Raw genomic sequence first — 6,140 nt, forward strand, 5'->3', positions numbered from 1 at the left:
CCCCGCCTGCTCTGCCCTCTGACTCTCCAGCCTTCTCCTCCGCTGCCCCATTTCAATCTCAGGAGCCCCCTCGCCCCTCCCCCCCGCCCCGTCTCCCCTCCCGCGCGGGAGGAGGCTCAGCCCGGGTCTCCCTCCCGCCCCCAGGCCCCCACTCCCTGAGGTATTTCTCCACCGCGATGTCCCGGCCCGGCCCCGGGAGCCCCGCTTCATCGCCGTGGGGTACGTGGACGACACGCAGTTCGTGCGGTTCGACAGCGACTCCCCGGGCCAGAGGATGGAGCCGCGGGCGCCCTGGATGGAGCAGGAGGGGCCGGAGTACTGGGAGGGGAGACGCGGAAGCTCAGGGACGGATACCGTGGTACCGAGACAGCCTGAACACCCTGCGCGGCGGCTACTACAACCAGAGCGCGGCCGGTGAGCGGGCGGCCCGGGGCGCTCACGACCCCACCCCCGCGGGCGGGCGGGGACCCCAGACCCCGGCCCGAGCGTCCCCCGAGGCAGGGGGACCCGCCGGACCCTCGACCCGGGACGAGCCCCGGGACGTTCCCCGCGAGTTTCCCGCGTCAGTTTCGGTTTATTCCCGGCGGGGGCGGGCGGGGTGACGCGGGGTGACGCGGGGTGACGGGCGGGGACAGGCTCTCACACCATCCAGAGGATGTACGGCTGCGACGTGGGGCCCGACGGGCGCCTCCTCCGCGGTACAGTCAGTGTCGCCTACGACGGCGCCGACTACATCGCCCTGAACGAGGACCTGCGCTCCTGGACCGCGGCGGACGCGGCGGCTCAGATCACCCGGGCGCAAGTGGGAGGGGGCTGGAGAGGCGGAGCGCGTCAGGAACTACCTGGAGGGCAGGTGCGTGGAGTGGCTGCGCAGGTACCTGGAGCACGGGAAGGAGACGCTGCAGCGCTCAGGTAAGAGGGCCGCGAGGTCTCCCACCCCCTCAGGCCGGCACCGCGGGGAGGGTGGAGTCAGGGTCACAGCAGCGCCCCCTCTCTGGTCAGGGGAGGAGGCCCCCGGGTTTCCTGACTCCCTTTGGTCTCTCTTGAACCTGAGGGAGACCAGCCCCGAAATCACCGTTTTGACTGGGCAGCCATTTGGGAGCCAACAGTTTTTCTTTCAGGGTCTTGTTATTGGTCGGAGCACATTTTTCTTTTTCTTTTAATATTTATTTATGGATGCAAGAACGGGGGTACAAGCCAGAGATGTGGGGAACAAGAGGTTTCACCACAGACAGAGCGGGGAATCTGACTCCTGCTTTTCTGAGTGCCTAGGTCTGTCCCCAAAAGTCTGTGCTCTCCAACTGTTACGGAGCAGCCCGATATAAAACGGGTTCCTGGCTGTGGGTCCTCACCCGCGCGCTTTAAAGGGACTTATGAATACTCCACTACAGGCACACACAAAAGGTTAATAAAAGGTTTATTTACAAGAGAAAAAGAAAATAAGGAAAATGTACAACTCAGGGAGAAAATAGGAAATAAAGTCTTTAATGCGTCCTACCCGATCCGACGACCTGGAAACCCAAAGTCACTCTCAGAGCTGGCCGGACCCTGCGAGCTGGCAGGGAGCCAAAATGGGGGACCCCTCCAAAGCCCACGTGTCCGGCTTTATACCAACCTGGCTGCTTAACCCCACCCTCAGGTCCCAGCCACCTTCCTTTGGTGGTGATGGGATTTGGAGTTCCCAGTGCCTTTGGCTTTGGCTTGGGGAGGGGGTGGAGTCCACAAAGCCTGTATGGAATTAGCTTTAGGACATCCTTTCCCCTTAACAGTCCTTAGAGAACTGCTTCCTCCTATTCAGAGTTTCGCAGTAATTCTAGGTCTTTATTTTTTTTTAAAGATTTATTTATTTATTTATTTATACAAGCACTGGGTACAGTCAGAAGCACGGAGGGTGAGAGAATTCCCCAGAGCCAGAGAGGAGAGTAGAGCAGGCAGACTGACAAAGTACACTGCTGAGGGGAGCAGCGGGCGGCAGGAGAGGTCTGCCGCCATGTGGGACCCTCCCTCTGGTGGCCGGGAAGCAAACCGGCGCTGCCAAGGCTGCGGGCAGCTTCGCAACCCAGCGTTCAACCACTGCACCACCAGGGAGGCCCTAATTCTAGATCTTTCTAAGGAATAAGAGATTACCCCAGACTAGGCTGGTTTCTTGATTTTCTGCTTCCTCTTCTAAACCCACTGTTCTGTCCATTCTGAGGATGGTCACAGGAGGCGTTTTCAGGGTCCATGAGGGAAAAACCCAGAGGGTGAAAGTTCTCACACTTCTCCACAGTTGCCCCAAAGACACACATGACCCACCACCCCACCTCTGACCAGAAGGTCACCCTGAGGTGCTGGGCCCTGGACTTCTACCCTGCGGACATCACCCTGACCTGGCAGCGAGATGGGGAGGACCTGACCCAGGACACAGAGCTGGTGGAGACCAGGCCTGGGGAGGATGGAACCTTCCAGAAGTGGGCGGCTGTGGTGGTGCCTTCTGGGGAGGAGCAGAGATACACGTGCCATGTGCAACATGAGGGGATGGAGAAGCCCCGAGTCCTGACTTGGGGTAAGGAGGGGGGTGGGCACAGAGCTTCTCAGGGGCATCAGAAGCCCTTCTGGAGCCCTTCAGAGCATAAGATGGAGGCTTGGGGCTTAAGGTCTCTCCTTCCCTTCCTTTCCAGTGCCCCCTCCTCAGTCCTCCATCCTCACCGTGGGCATCATCGCTGGCCTGGTTCTCCTTGGAGTTCTTGTGCTCACTGGAGCTGCCGTGGCTGCAGCTGTGATGTGGAGGAAGAAGCGCTCAGGTAGAGAAGGGAGTGGGAGGTCTTGTCTACTGCAGACTTTCAGGGCACAGATAGAACTTGCTCTGCCTGGTAATGGGAAGTACCACTCACACACTTGTGTTGCCCAGTCTGGAGCTGATTGTTAACCGTCTTTTGTAAAGCATTTTTGAAAATGAGTAGAAGGTTGTTTACCTTGATAATTCCAGTGATGGGGCCCTGATTCCAGCAAATGGCACAGGGGAAGGTGCCTGCTAAGGCAGACCCCAGGAAGCAGTTGGTCCAGTCCCTCCTCCTTGATTCTCTTCATATATCTGGTCCTGTCCTTAGTGTCCAGCCACAGTTCTACAAACTTTCCTGTGGTACAGGACTAGGAGATTCCTTTAGGACTTAATGGCCTGACTCCTCCCTGGTCTCATTATAATGTTTCTTCCCACAGGTGGAAAAGGAGGAAGCTACACTCAGGCTGCAGGTAAGTGTGGATCAGGGTTTTGGTCTCTGAGCTCATGGGGACAGTGTAGATGGAGCCCATGGGGGAGTCACCCTCATCATTCCCTCCTGTGGTCTCATCTCTCTGTGGCTCTGACCAGGTTCTGTTTTGTTCTCCCCCAGGCAGTGACAGTTCCCAGGGCTCTGATGTGTCTCTCACAGCTGCTAAAGGTGAAACCCTGGAGGCCTGCAGTGGGAGGGGCTGGGGCAGAGAGGATGGGACCAGGTTATGGGGAAGGTGGACATTCTGAGGATGCGGTGGACTGTTGAGAATGTCAACACGTACGTTTTTCTTTGAAATTGTTTATGATCTTTTTCCTTCACAGTGTGAGCCAGCTGCCTTGTCGGGGCTGAGTGATGCAGGATTTCTTCTCACCTCCACTTTGTAACTTCAAGATCCCCTGGCTTCCTTTGCTGCAAAAGGCATCGGAATGTGTCTCTGTTCTTATGAGATAATGTGAGGAGGTGGGGAGACTGGGCCAGCCCAGGCCCCTCCCCACACTGACCTGTGTCTCTCCTTGATGATTTCCCTGTTGCAGCAAAAGCAGCTTCATCTGCCTCTACCCCTGTCTTTGTGTTTTCTTCAAGAACAGTAACTACTTCCCTCTTGAAATAATAATTGAGTTCTGAAATTACTTTATGTGATCTTACCTGATGGGTTTGGGGGCTGATAAAAATGATCCCTAAAATTTGAGTGAAATAAATGGGAAACTTTCCAGAATCATGTGTTTGCTGTGCTGAGTCTCTGCAGGTGGGGGCAGGAGAGGCTGTAGGAGCTGAGAGGGACGGAGCCTGTATCTAGTCGTTGCTCAGTGCATTGTGGGTTTTGACATGGTCACTCCTCAGGGGTCATCTCTCTGCTCCTTTGTCCTTGTCCTTCAGGAGCACCTGTCCCAGCAGGCCCTGTGATCACAGGGACCCGACCTGGCCTTGTGCTCATGTCTGGGCAGGGAGTGCTTGTGTGGCCAGGTCAGCCCAGACTCAGCTCAGGGTCTAGCCTTCTGCCCTCAAATTTCTATGTATTTCTATTTTGAGTCTTTGAGTTTTATATTGCTTTATGCCTGTTCTTTCTCATGTTTAGAGAACAGGCCTCATGTGCTTTTGGTCCCTGTCTCTGACAGCAGCAGGAGCATCTGTCATTGTCCCCACAAGGCACAGGGTGTCCCTTGACACAGGAGTCTGGTGAGATGAATTTTCAGACTCATCTAATTTTTTACCTCATTTTAGGACTGTTTTCTGAATTATTATTTCCACCTTTCCCAACTCTCTTTTTAAAGAACAAAATCTTGGTATTACTGGAGAGGAAGATTTGATAATTTCCTGATGGATGTAGATAAAGTCATGATAGATTTCTATTTTTCTCTACAACTTCTCCCTGTAACCCTCCTCTTAAATGTAGTAACCCCAGTGCTGGTGCTATTCGAGACCCATGGATTGATGGAGTCAGTTACCTTCATAGTTGACTGAAAAATAGGGCCCATAAGCCTAGGAACCTGGACCTCCCTGGTGGCCCAGGGGTAAATCTCAACGCTATCACCACTACACCCCTAGTTAGATCCTAGCAGGGGAACTAACCCACAAAATGTCCCAGCAGGCCACTCCTGTTTCACCTGCTACTCCCCTCAGCAGTATATTTCAGTCAGTCTGCCTGTTCTGCTCCCCACTCTGTCCTTGGTGAATCCTCTCACCAATCCCACCTCCACACTTCTGACCTACACCCAGTTCTTCTACACAAAAATAAATAAATCTTAAAAAAAAAAAAAACAAAACTAGGAACCTCATTTCAAAAGAACTGTGTTGGGCCTCCCCTGGTGGTGCAGCGGTTGAGCGCTGGGTTCTGAGGCTGCCCACGGCCTCTGCAGCACCACCCCGGCCACTTGCAAGGGTCCCCCATGGCGCAACAGACCTCTCCTGCCGCACCCACTGCTCCCCTCAGCAGTGTATTTCGTCAGTCTGCCTGTTCTGTTCCACACTCTGGCTCTGGTAAATTCTCTCACCCTCCCACGCTCCTGACTGTACCCAGTGCTTGTATAAGTAAATACATAAATATTTTTAAAAAAAATCTGTGTAATGTGCCACATTCGTAAAGACTCTGTCTTTCTAGAACAGGGAGGTGCTCTACACTGATAACACAACTAATAACTGTTGCACCAGGTCTGTGACTGACTGTTTATGCAACTAGGAAACTTCCATAAACTGAAAACATGCACAACTTGCGGCCTATGGAGAGTGTGTCCTAGTGGGGAGGGGAGACTGGGGACTGTGTGACAGTAGATCAGACAGTAAACCACCACTGTCTGGTTAGAAGTGGGTATGGGATGTGGGAAGGTGACCAGAGTCAGTGTGTGGGGACAGGATGGTTTTTTTGTCAGCATGGTTAGTGTGGGTCTCACTAAAGTGACCTTTGAGAAAAAGTCTAATGGACACATTGCCCACAAGGATGGGCAGGGAAGTTCAGTCCAGGCAGGAGAACCTCCAGTGCAGATGCCCGAGCAGGAATGTGTCTGTGTGACTGACATGAGCAAGGAGACCAAGGGCTGAGCAGAGGCCAATTGAGATGCGATCTGTGTGCACCCAGATCATGCAGGCCTTCAGGATATTGGGAGGGTTTCACTAAGATGTGGAATGACAAGAACTTCTGAAGAGATACACACCTGTGGGACTTCTCTCTGGTAGCCTCAGTCTGGCTGCTGTGCAGCATGGAAGGGTGAGAGGTGGGAAGAGAAATGGAGGAAACCAGCGCAGGTCCCAGGACAGAGAGGTTGGTGGCTTCGGTGGGGGGTGAGCAGGGAAATAATAGGCAGTGATAAGATTGTGTATATTTAGACATGGACTTTACAGTGTTCCCTATTCCTGGGCTGTGAGAAGGGGGTCAAGGATGACACTCAGTGT

The 6,140-nt window shown here is 54.0% G+C and overlaps 1 pseudogene; it reads left to right on the plus strand.

Moving 5' to 3' along the window:
• Nucleotides 1–149: 149 nt before the first annotated feature.
• On the plus strand, nucleotides 150–4,823 carry LOC119252081 (patr class I histocompatibility antigen, A-126 alpha chain-like; annotated as a pseudogene).
• The last annotated feature ends 1,317 nt before the right edge of the window (nucleotides 4,824–6,140 follow it).

The sequence above is a fragment of the Talpa occidentalis genome, unplaced genomic scaffold (genome assembly GCF_014898055.3).
Source record: "Talpa occidentalis isolate TD23 unplaced genomic scaffold, MPIMG_talOcc4v2.1 talOcc4.2, whole genome shotgun sequence".
Taxonomy (NCBI): domain Eukaryota; kingdom Metazoa; phylum Chordata; class Mammalia; order Eulipotyphla; family Talpidae; genus Talpa; species Talpa occidentalis.